At 42.0% G+C, this 12491-nt stretch overlaps 1 protein-coding gene and 1 long non-coding RNA gene across 3 annotated transcripts in view; one reads left to right on the top strand and one right to left on the bottom strand.

Annotated features, from left to right (window-relative positions):
• Positions 1 to 12491, bottom strand: part of PAPSS2 (3'-phosphoadenosine 5'-phosphosulfate synthase 2) — a 73184-nt gene that overhangs the window by 60464 nt on the left and 229 nt on the right. The gene's annotated exons all lie outside the window — the stretch shown is intronic.
• Positions 11994 to 12491, top strand: part of LOC130282123 (uncharacterized) — a 34866-nt gene continuing 34368 nt past the window's right edge. Inside the window, exon 1 of the long non-coding RNA XR_008846251.1 lies at positions 11994 to 12138. This is a non-coding gene — a long non-coding RNA (uncharacterized LOC130282123). The remainder of the gene's footprint in view (positions 12139 to 12491) is intronic.

Genomic DNA, 12491 nt, shown 5'->3' with positions numbered 1-12491 from the left:
TTCCTTGTGTGTCTAAACTGGTACAAAGTAAGTGACTGTATGCTTTCCGTAACGTTACAGATATAATTTCCCTGGCCTTTGACTTCTACTTTGTATCACACTAATCCTCTGCAGAAAGTGCAGGGTTTTAATTTGCACTCTGTGTATTTAGCTATTGCCTTTCCTCACTGCCAAACATGACGTGACAAAGAGTCTTTATATGAAACTATGGCAATTACTTTCCAACCTCAGAAAGACCCACCTAGACTGAATGCTTTCTTGTGCACAGCGTAGCACTGATATTTATAAGTCCACAACATGTTATTTCACTGACCAAGAGGGGATGATGGATGTAAAGACAAATTAAGTGCAGTAGGTTATGCAAGAAATATATGATATATGTCATAAATTACTTCCAGATTTAAATAAAAGTGGTATACTGGACAGAAAAAATATTTTCATATAAACTGGTGTCAAGTCATAAAGATTTGTAAATTCATTTCTATAAAAGATAAATAAATAAACCTTGCAGTATTTATCAGCTGCTGTATGCCCCAGATGACATTGGATAGCTACCTGCTGACACCTCTGTCCGCGTCAGGAATTGTGCAGAGCAGGAGTAAACCCCCAGAGCAACCCTCTCCTGCACCCAACAGTTTCTGACACTGACAGAGGCAGCAGGGAGCACTGTGTTGTATTGGAAAAACAACACAATTTCCTCTGGGAGATACAGCAGCTGATAAGTATTGGAAGGCTTGAAATATTTTGATAGAGAAAATTTACAAATCTGTATCGGGGACATTTATCATTGTTGCTTTGGTAAGCGAGTTCTGTAGTCATTTTTTTTTTGCTTTTGGTTTTGCTTATGTGTGACATATTTATCATACATGGGGTTGATAAACTTGGCTCACATAAGCAAAAACCAATAAATCACTTTTGAATACCATTTTAAGCAAAAACCATTAAATGACTACGGAACACGACTTTGTAACCCCACCTCCTCTCCTCTAGGGATGTAAGAAAAAATTGATTTGCGCGATTATCGTGATTTTTCACTTGCCGATACTGAATCGATTCAAAATATTTTTGAATCGATTCTTTTAGTGATGTGGAATTTGTATCTCCTGACGCCCAGAACAGCATGTCCCGGGCATCAGGAGATACAAGTTCCACATTTTGTCAGCCGGATCTGACGCGGCGTCACTCTGGGTGTGTGGAGCGGGCTCCATACTCTGATTTCAGTAGCCGGGGGCCGCTAATGCATCACCGCCACTAATATCCAGCATGCGGTGCTCTGCAGTGTGTATGGAGCAGGCTCCTGACTCGTGCCCGCTCCATACTCTGCAGCCCCCTGGCTGTTCTCAGTAAACGGGGGCCACCGCTAATAGCCAGCATTCGGCGATCGCCGCGGCTGGCTATTAACCCTTTAGATCGCCGCTGTCAAAGCTGACAGCGGCGTCTAAAGGGATCTGTGAATGCTCCCTGGTGGGCTAGTGGGGTGGATCGCCCCCCAGCAGCGCGATCGTGGGCGGGCGATCCACTGTGGAGGTAGCGGAGGGCTTACCTCTGCTTCTCTGCTCTCCGTGGCTCTGTCATTGATAGATCCTGGCTGGACCAGGCTCTATCAATGGATCGCAGATCAATGGAGTTCAAAAGAACTCTATTCATTTGTCTGAGGAGTCTAATGATTCCTAAAAGACTAATAAAGTGTATAAAAAAATAAAATTAAAATAAAGTTTTAATAAAAGTGTAAAAGACATTGTTTTTTAGACAGAATCGGGATATATCGCGATGTATCGTCACCTAGACCGTATCGCGATATATCGGGATATATCGAATCGCCACACTGGTATCACGATTCGAATCGTATCGCCAAATTCTTGGCGATTCACACCCCTTCTCTCCTCTGTGACTTTTCTGCTCTAATATCCCAGTTGTGAAAAAAAATTGATACCTTTTTTTTAACTCTTTTAGGACACATGTTTTTTTTGCACTTTTGTTTTTTCTCCTCACCTTCTAAAGATCTATGGCAGTGACAACACTATGGACAACATGACTGCCGCAACAATGACAAATAATGCATGACATCATTTCTGGTTGGTTCAGTGGATTGTATTGACAATTGTATGTGTAGAGTTCATTGGTTCCTACTCTGTAGCACAAAAGTTAGTGGTTTTAATCTTCTTTCCTGGCTGGTGATGAGCGATGCCAATAGTTTCCAGCACTCATCCACCCTTCATTTTCCCATTGACACAACATATATGTTTGGCTATGTCAAATATTTGTGAGAAAGTGTATTTTGGTATTAACAGCTACCAACCAAGCAAATTCAAGCCAGCACTTCTCTAACATGGTCTTGTACTTCTACAAACAAACTTTGTTGCACTAGTGACTTATCTTATCTTATCAAATACAACAGGTGAAGGCCGTGACCCTTGATTCAACAGAATTTAAATAATGAAAATCTTGAAAAGAGAAACATAGAAACCTGACATACACTCATTTGCCATAAGAACTTATATTATATTATCATAGAATAGCGCCTCAATGATTCCATCCCTGTCTATGGACAGCCCTATGATCTATCGTTCCCCACAAGGCCCAGCTCACCCTGACACCGAAATGCTATATATGTATATATTTTTTGTGTCTGTGTTATTGTGGTCACCTACGCAGACCCAGACAGCGAGATGAATCATCAGACTGGCACAAAAAAACATTTTGTAGGAAATCAGGATGAATGGTCACTAAATAACAAACATGTCTTTTTACTTTTCACATTTAACACATTCTGCATCTCTTAAAGGGGTACTCCACTGGAAAACTTTTTTTTTTAATCAACTAGTGCCTAAGTAAACAAGACAAATGATATGCCGACCCCTTTAGTATACAGCTGACTGCCGACATAAGATACCTTTACACACTACAAAACCACCAACAAATTATTAATAATTCTTCTTAAAGTTCTGCAGTGGGTGTGCCCTGCAGCCCATGGTGGTGCCATTGTTTCATGTGCTAGGGTTCTATGTCTAGTTTAAAGGGGTTCATCTCGCTGTCTGGGTCTGCGTAGGTGACCACAATAACACAGACACAAAAAATATATACATATATAGCATTTCGGTGTCAGGGTGAGCTGGGCCTTGTGGGGACCGATAGATCATAGGGCTGTCCATAGACAGGGATGGAATCATTGAGGCGCTATTCTATGATAATATAATATAAGTTCTTATGGCAAATGAGTGTATGTCAGGTTTCTATGTTTCTCTTTTCAAGATTTTCATTATTTAAATTCTGTTGAATCAAGGGTCACGGCCTTCACCTGTTGTATTTGATAAGATAAGATAAGTCACTAGTGCAACAAAGTTTGTTTGTAGAAGTACAAGACCATGTTAGAGAAGTGCTGTCACAAATATTTGACAGTTCCTGACATGGACAGAGGTATCAGCAGAGAGCACCGTGGTAAGACAAAAAAGAATTTCCAAAAGAAAATAACTTTCTGTGGAGAATACAGCAGCTGATAAGTACAGGAAGGATTAAGATTTTAAATTGTTAAATAGAAGTAATTTACAAATCTGTTTAACTTTTTGCCACCAGTTGATTTAGCTAAAAAAAAATTCCAGTGGAGTACCCCTTTAAGATAACACCATATAGAGAATTGGACATACTACATTTCAATGCTTTAGTGTTGTGGTCAAGATCCCATGGTGTTGGTGTAATACCTCACAAGATTGTTCAGACTGTGAATCATTAAAGGGGTGTACCAGGGAAGTACATATATATAAAAAAAAAAAAGAAAAAAAAAAGCTCCAAAGCCACCAACCTTCCTGGATATGTTCCATGTAAAAGATCCAGCCTGATATGCATGGCTCCTAAGGCCCTTTTTGTCTTCTCTGGTTTCTTGATACTCTTTGCCATCCTTCCCTCCTCTTCAGCATGAATACTACATTTCCTGGCAGCCATTACAGCTCTGTTCTCGTTGTAGGCCAGCTCCCTCTCCGAGAGCAGCCCCCACCCTCATGGTCCGTTAGCAGAGTCATACAGTGTCTGATTGGCTGATGCTGCACATACCCCCCAGCTAAAGCAAGCATGACTCATCAGTGCAGGGCCAAAACCACATGGTATGTGTCTCTCAGGAGGGTGGGGCTGCTTTTAGAGAGTGACTTGGACAGAGACACTGTGGATGAGTGGATGATTTATTTTCCTCACTCCCTGCATGTAAGTGACAACCAAAACGGGGAAAAATGCTCTATATAGCTAATGAATAATATTTAGACAATTAAATAGGTTGGTGAGAGGGTAAGGATATACTATGGGTTTAGATCCCTGGAGTACCCCTTTATGTCTGCAGTTTATATATTTATTGGAAAGTTTAGATAACTGCCTTTGAGTTAGAGCACCTACAAATATATTAAAGTAGGCTTCTCTGAATCAATTAAACAAACGGGACCCACTATGAAGAGTTTCAATCTAGTACTGTAAGGGCAAATAGCATGCAACTCTCTACGATACCATCAGCTAGTCAGAAGCTGTCCACCACTACATTGTACTCCACTTCTTCCACTGTGCTTCCACTTTGGAGGACATTTAAAGGAGTACTCCGGCCCTAATACATCTTATCCCCTATCCAAAGGATAGGGGATAAGATGTATGATTGCGGGGGTCCGGCTGCTGGGGACCCCGGCTGGGGACCACCATTGTGAGCTCTCCACAGCGCTGGAGGCTCCGAGTGTGAAGTGTGATGACCACGGGGCTGGAGTATCGTGAAGTCACGCCCCACCCCCTCAATGCAAGTCTATGGGAGGGGGCGTGACGGCCATCACGCCCCTCTCCCATAGACTTGCATTGACTTGCATTTTATTTTTAAATAAACATTTTCAGTGGATAACCCCTTTACATGAATCACGTTGGAAGCGCATCTCCTGTTTACACAGGGCAATTAGAGATGGGTGCCAATGAATGTAATGGGCACACAATAGATCAAAGCAGCTGACGAACGAGTGATCTTATTATGGGATTATTCTACTTTTAAAAAGAACATGATGATCAGAAGGAATTGAAAGTCATGACATTTCTTAAAATACCCATACACATGTAATCTTTACATTTGGATAAAGGGGTACTCCGCTGCTCAGCATTTGGAACAAACTGTTCCAAACGCTGGAGCCGGCGCCGGGAGCTCATGACGTCATAGCCCCGAGCCTCATTGCATCACGCCCCGCCCCCTCAATGACATAATGCCACGCCCCCTCCCATAGACTTGCATTGAGGGGGAGGGGTATGACATCATGAGGGGGCAGGGCTATGACGTCACGAGCTTCTGGTGCCAGCTCCAGCGTTTGGAACAGTTTGTGCCAAATGCTGAGCAGCGGAGTACCCCTTTAAGTTAGCAGAAATATCTTAAACTGCATCAACAGCTGAGTCCCAAGTCTTGATGTGCAGAATATGTCAAAGAAAAGTGGGTTAAGAAGTTCCCTCTGGAGACACTGAGAACAGATGTGCTGGACATTCCTGCTCAATGACCATCTTAGTAGTCTGGAATGTTTAGGGACTTCTAAATCTACAAAGATAACATCTCTAGTGAACTACAATGGTTCTTTTACCATGTAGGAATCTGTAATATATCGAAGTACAAAACAGAAAATACTAATGTTGTGAACATTTCAGGGCTTATCAGTACTTACAATATCTATATATTGTGATCACATACAGGACAAGCATTTATGTAGGAAACAGTATATGGACATATGTAAGAAATCTCCTCTTGTCTGAAAAAGCAGAATTCATCTATAGTATTCTCTAATGTGCAACACCACTGATGAAATAACATGTGGGAGAAAGGGGATGTACATGGAGTGCAATACTGAATCACCTCTATGTGATTAAAGGGGTACTCCAGTGGATTTTTTTTTTTAAATCAACTGGTGCCAAAAGTTAAACAGATTTCTAAATTACTTCCATTTAAAATTTTTATCCTTCCATTACTTATCATCTGCTGTATACTACAGAGAAAGTTCTTTTCTTTTTGAATTTATTTTCTGTCTGAGCACAGTGCTCTCTGCTGACACCTCTGTCCATGTCAGAAACTGTCCAGAACACGATAGGTTTGCTTTGGGGATTTGCTCCTACTTTGGACAGTTCATGACATGGACAGAGGTGTCAGCAGAGAGAAAAAGAAAATAACTTCCTCTGTAGTATACAGCAACTGATAAGTACTGGAAGGATTAAGATTTTTAAATAGACGCAATTCAAAAATCTGTTTAACTTTCTGGCACCAGTTGATGATTTTTTTTTTGTCCCCCACTGGAGTACCCCTTTAAAGGAGAACTCCAAGATGTAACAACTTATTCCCTATCCTAAGGATATAGGATAAGTGTCAGATTGTGGGGGTCCGACCGATCTGACACTTATCCCTTATCCTTAGGATAGGGGATAAGTTGTTACATCCTGGAGTTCTCCTTTAAGTGTGACTTAGGGTATGTTCACACGGCGGAATTTCCGCAATTCCGCAGAAATTCCGTTCAGCAAAGCTTGCTGAACGGAATTGCGGCAGAATTTCAGCAGAATTTCTGTGTTCTGAGAAAATCTAGCCAAATTTATTTCAATGGAATTCCGCTGCCGAACTCCCCAAAATATAAGACTGGTTTTATATTTTTGCACAATGCCGAAAGCAGAATTTCCACGGCGGGCATTCCGGGCAGCAGTCAGGAATTCTGCTGTCTGAATGGGACTGCAGAATCCCATTTAAATTATAAGTAAATTACAGTGTGAACAAACCCATATAGCGAAGATTTGCAGACGTTTTTCACTTATTTGACTAACAATAATATTTGTGATAACATTCATTAAAATCCTTTCAATTAACGGAAAACTACTCAGAAGGATAGGGGATAACATGTATAATTGCAGGGGTGCTGCCGCTGGGGACCCCCGCGATCTCGGTGCAGCCCCCGGCATTCTGTGCCGGGCACTGCCTCCAAGATGGGGATGTGACGTCACGGCCATGCCCCTAGTGACGTGAGGCCACACCACCTCCATTCATGTCTATGGGAGGGGGCGTGACGGACGCCACGCCCCCTCCCATAGACATGAATGGAGGGGGCGTGGTGTGACATCACTAGGGGGCGTGGCGATGAAATCACGTCTTGGTCTCGGAGGCAGTGCCCGGCACAGAATGCCGGGGGCCGCACCAAGATCGCGGGGGTCCCCAGCGGCAGCACCCCTGCAATTATACATGTTATCCCCTATCCTTTGGATAGAGGATAAGTTGTATAAAGCCGGAATACCCCTTAAGGGTACGTTCACACGTACGCAGATTTGATGCGCAGGATTTGCTGCTGCAGATTTCAATGTAAACTAAATGACTGAGCACAACTTCTAATCTGCAATTACAAATCCTGCGCATCAAATCTGTGCAGGATTCTTCTGTATATCTTTAAAGGATAACTCTCAATAAAACACATTTTTTGCTATTGCACTCCTTATGGTAAATAAAAAATATTTCTAATATACTTTGTTTAAAAGAAAAAAAATGAAGTTGTCTATGTTTTATTTGTGCTTAAAAAAGCTCAAGAGCACTTTTCCCCCCATCTTATAGACAGACTTTGGACCGAAGTCCAAACACAGGAAATGCAGCCTGGAGTGCTGATGGGGGTGTGTCCAGCCTCATCCAATCATAGCTCCTCTCACACTTAACTGCCATATTCTGTTGGTTGGACATACCCCCCCCCCCCCCTCAGCACTCCAGGCTACACTTCCTTTGTTTGGGCTTCGGTCCTAAGTCTGTGTACAAGATGGGGGAAAATTTGCTCTTGAGCTTTTTTAAGCACAAATAAAACATAGAAAACATCATTTTTTTTAAAGAAATATTTTTTATTTACCATAAGGAGTGCAATAGCAAAAAATAGTTTTAATGAGAGTGCCCATTTAAGGAGCTAATCAGCTTAATATAATTACGGTACATGCCGAGCAAACAATTATGTAACAAAGGCTAATGTTCAAATAATGTTTCCACAGTACGTCAGGGGTATACATCAGCAACTTGTCAAAAAAAAGGTATGCAGACATACACCTCTGATCTACTGCTGGGGGAATTCCATCTGAACAGAGTCGTCAAGCTGTCACATGACTGCTCACAAAACAAAAGACTTCTTCTTGAGAAATGTGAATCACACTCTAAGGGCTATGGAAAATCAAGAAGGAATACGCAAAGAATGCACATACACAAGTAAATTCCATCTACTTTTTGCTCCATTTTACCATGATGATTGGCAGCCACTACAGCAACCACTCAGCTTTCTGTGAGTCCTGAATGGCAAACATGTATAAGCTGATATTTGCATCAACTGTAAAGTCAGGAAAAGTCGAGTAATAACTACTTACTTTGTGTATATATTGGTTGGGATAGGCATAAGGCTATTCTTCATATAAAATAGGGACAAGGACTATTCATAGTAATCAGATTATTGGGCAGACTAGATGGGCCAAATGGTTCTTAGCTGCCGACACATTCTATGTTTCTAAGGTTCTATGTTGACTGTGAGGACAATTTCTTTGCTGAATTTCGTAGTGTGAAAATACTTCAATTGTTTCATTCCGGTTCCTTATGAATTCAATGTTAAAGGACATGTCCGGTGCTCACTTTTCTTATTGTATACGTTCCGGCTGCAAAAAAAAAAAGAAAACAAACTTTCTCTTACCTGCCTACGCTCCCCCGGTGCTCCGGTACAGGTGTTTGGTCCCCGGGCTGTATTCTTCTTACTTCCTGTTAGCCCGGCACGTCACACGGAGCTTCAGCCTATCACTGGCCGCAGCGATGTCCCGCCTCGGCCAGTGATAGGCTGAAGCTCCATGTGACGTGCCGGGCTAACAGGAAGTAAGAAGAATACAGCCCGGGGACCAAACACCTGTACCGGAGCACCGAGGGAGCGTAGGCAGGTAAGAGAAAGCTTATTTTCTTTTTTTTTTTGCAGCCCGGAACGGATACAATAAGAAAAGTGAGCACCGGACATGTCTTTTAATAAGGAAAGCAAATACAGTCCTAAGTAAACAAGACAAATGATATGCCGACCCCTTTAGTATACAGCTGACTGCCGACATAAGATACCTTTACACACTACCTTTACACACATGTGCTAGGGTTCTATGTCTAGTTTAAAGGGGTACTCCGGTGGAAAACTTTTTTTTTGTAAATCAACTGGTGCCAGAAAGTTAAACAGATTTGTAAATTACTTCTATTAAAAAATCTTAATCCTTCCAGTAATTATTAGCTGCTGAATACTACCGAGGAAATTCTTTTCTTTTTGGAACACAGAGCTCTCTGCTGACATCATGACCACAGTGCTCTCTGCTGACATATCTGTCCATTTTAAGAACTGTCCAGAGTAGGAGAAAATCCCCATAGCAAACATATGCTGCTCTGGACAGTTCCTAAAATGGACAGAGGTGTCAGCAGAGAGCACTGTGCTCCAAAAAGAAAAGAATTTCCTCTGTAGTATTCAGCAGCTAATAAGTACTGGAAGGATTAAGATTTTTTTAATAGAAGTAATTTACAAATCTGTTTAACTTTCTGCCACCAGTTGATAAAAAAAAAAAAAAAAAAAGTTTTCCACCAGAATACCCCTTTAAGTTTAAATGTTTCTGCTATATAACTAAAATAAATAAACAAGCAAATGGTGATAATTAAAGGGGTACTCCGCTGCTCAGCGTTTGGAACAAACTGCTACTAACACTGGAGCCGACGCCTCCTTACATCATAGCTCCGCTCCCTCATGACGTCACGCCCCGCCCACTCAATGCACGTTTATGGAAGGGGGCGTGACACGCCCCCTCCCATAAACTTGCATTGAGGGGGTAGGTGTGACATCATGAGGGGCAGAGCTATGACGTAACGAGCTCCCGGCGCCGGCTCCAGCGTTCGGAAGAGTTTTTTCCAAACGCTGAGCAGCAGAGTACCCCTTTAACTGATGTTAACAGGCCTAGAGGACAGCTGACCAATAAAGTACAATTTATTAGTCCGGACTTCAATAAAATTAAATCCATATTTTGCCCAATAGCAGAAGTGCATCTGACAGCCCCTTAGTCACGAGATCTAAAATATCATATATATTCAATAGATCTTATACAGTGACCCCCCGACCTACGATGGCCCCGACATACTGTAGTAGATGTGGGTCTTGTGATATGAAATATACCATAAAACATTAATCATATATGTCTCTCAGAGGCCATCGCATGTTGAAGGCAGCATCAGCATACGATGCTTTTGTATGTCGGGGCCATCGCATAAACGGCTATCCGGCAGCGCAGACTGCTTCAGCTGCCACTGGATAGCCGTTTACAGTGCCCCATGTGGTCCGCTGACGATCACTTACCTGTCCTCGGGGCTCCGGCGCGTCCTCTTCGGGATCCCCTGCATCGTCCGCGCTCTCCATCGTCGTCATCACGTCGCTGCGTACGCCGTCCCGTCATCCAGTAGGAGCGTCATGCAACGTGATGGCGACGACGTGAGAGTGAGGATGCCGGGGAAGCAGAGGCCTTGCCGGAGCGTCGGGGACACCTCGGGGACGCGGTGACAGCGATGGAGGGTGACATCCAGTGACGAGCGGTGGCGGTCCGGAGCGGCGGTGACAGGTGAGTATAACCTCCAATACCAGTGGTCTTCAACCTGTGGACCTCCAGATGTTGCAAAACTACAACACCCAGCATGCCCGGACAGCCGTTGGCTGTCCGGGCATGCTGGGTGTTGTAGTTTTGCAACATCTGGAGGTCCGCAGGTTGTAGACCACTGTCCTATCCTTTACATTGCATGGATCCCTCAACATACGATGGTTTTAACAAACGATGGTCCATTTGGAACGGATTACCATCGTATGTTGAGGGACCACTGTATATCTTATTTCCATGGCTACTAGTAAATGGAAACTGTCAATTGCTAAAGTCCTATATGGAGTGTGATGGTCACACAACAGTGTCAAATGGCTCAGATATTGCAGTCAACTGCAACTTTTGGTGGTGGCAAAATAGTGTCCCATAAAATGTAACCATAAGGTGACGGTCTGTGCTGCACACGGACATCACCATCTAGCGCTGGCCTATGTAAACAGTCTACAGAATTTATGAACATAGACATCACAAAAGAAATCCAACAAATAAGAAAAAACTTGTTTGTATTATTAATATTATCTCATCTTTGTACATGATTTGCCTAGAAGGTGAAGGTACAGATGTCACTGGCAATGCTTGGTGGAGCAGCCATTTTTCCTTGGCTGGTTCTTAAAGGGGTACTGCGATGCAAAACTTTTTTTTTAATCAACTGGTGCCAGAAAGTTAAACAGATTTGTAAATTACTTCTATTAAAAAATCTTAATCCCACCGGTACTTATTAGCTGCTGAATACTACAGGGAATTCTTTTCTTTTTGGAACACAGTGCTCTCTGCTGAAATCTCTGTCCATTTTAGGAACTGACCAGAGGACCATATGTTTTCTATGATGATTTTCTCCTACTCTGGACAGTTCTTAAAATGGACAGAGATGTCAGCAGAGAGCCGAGTGCTCGTGATGTCAGCAGAGAGCTCTGTGTTCCAAAAAGAAAATAATTTCCTCTATAGTATTCAGCAGCTAATAAGTATTGGAAGGATTAAGATTTTTTAATAGAAGTAATTTACAAATCTGTTTAACTTTCTGGCACCAGTTGATTTAAAAAAAAATGTTTTTCACCGGAGTACCCCTTTAAAAATATAGTTCATCTTAGAGGATGGGGGGCTCTAGGGGACCACAAAACTAAAGGTGGTCTATTAAAAACCTGGGAATAACTTTACTTATACAAACCCACAAAACCCTCTTGACATAAAGGGGAAGATTTATCAAAAGCTGTCCAGAGGAAAAGTTGTTGAGTTGCCCATAGCAACCAATCAAATCGCTTCTTTCATTTTGCAGAGGCCTATTCAAAAGTGAAAGAAGTAATCTGATTGGTTGCTATGGGCAACTCAACAACTTTTCCTCTGGACAGGTTTTGATAAATCTCCCCCACTGAGCATAAAACAGAAAAACAATCTCTAATAAATATAATCTGTCATTTCTTAGTGCTATAAATTATTTTCAGAACTGTCTAAATATTGGCAGCCACTACAGTTTCAACAGTAGATGCCACTCAGCTTTCTGTAAGTCCTGAATGGAAAACAAGAACAAATGATGAAGAACTGTACCAGCTGATATCTGCATACACTTTAGGAGTCAGGGAAAGCTTAATGATAACCGCTTATATTGGTTGTCACCCAGCTTTCCTAAAAGTTATTATCTCTGAGCAACAAGTCGGCAGACCTGAGAATTACTTAACAGAGAATACAAATAATGTATATTTACAGCAAATTTTTAATTTAAGGTTACACTTTTTTAATCTTACAACATTGCTGCAGAACCTCTTTAAAAGGAGACTGATACTGTTAACCAATGTTTGGCATTATATCTTATAGTTTCAGAGTAGTCCCTATACACTACCATCTACAACAGTGAA

Source organism: Hyla sarda, chromosome 7, assembly GCF_029499605.1.
Source record: "Hyla sarda isolate aHylSar1 chromosome 7, aHylSar1.hap1, whole genome shotgun sequence".
NCBI classification, from domain to species: Eukaryota; Metazoa; Chordata; class Amphibia; order Anura; family Hylidae; genus Hyla; species Hyla sarda.
Note: the sequence above shows the minus strand (reverse complement) of the source record. Positions and strands in the feature narration are given on the sequence as shown.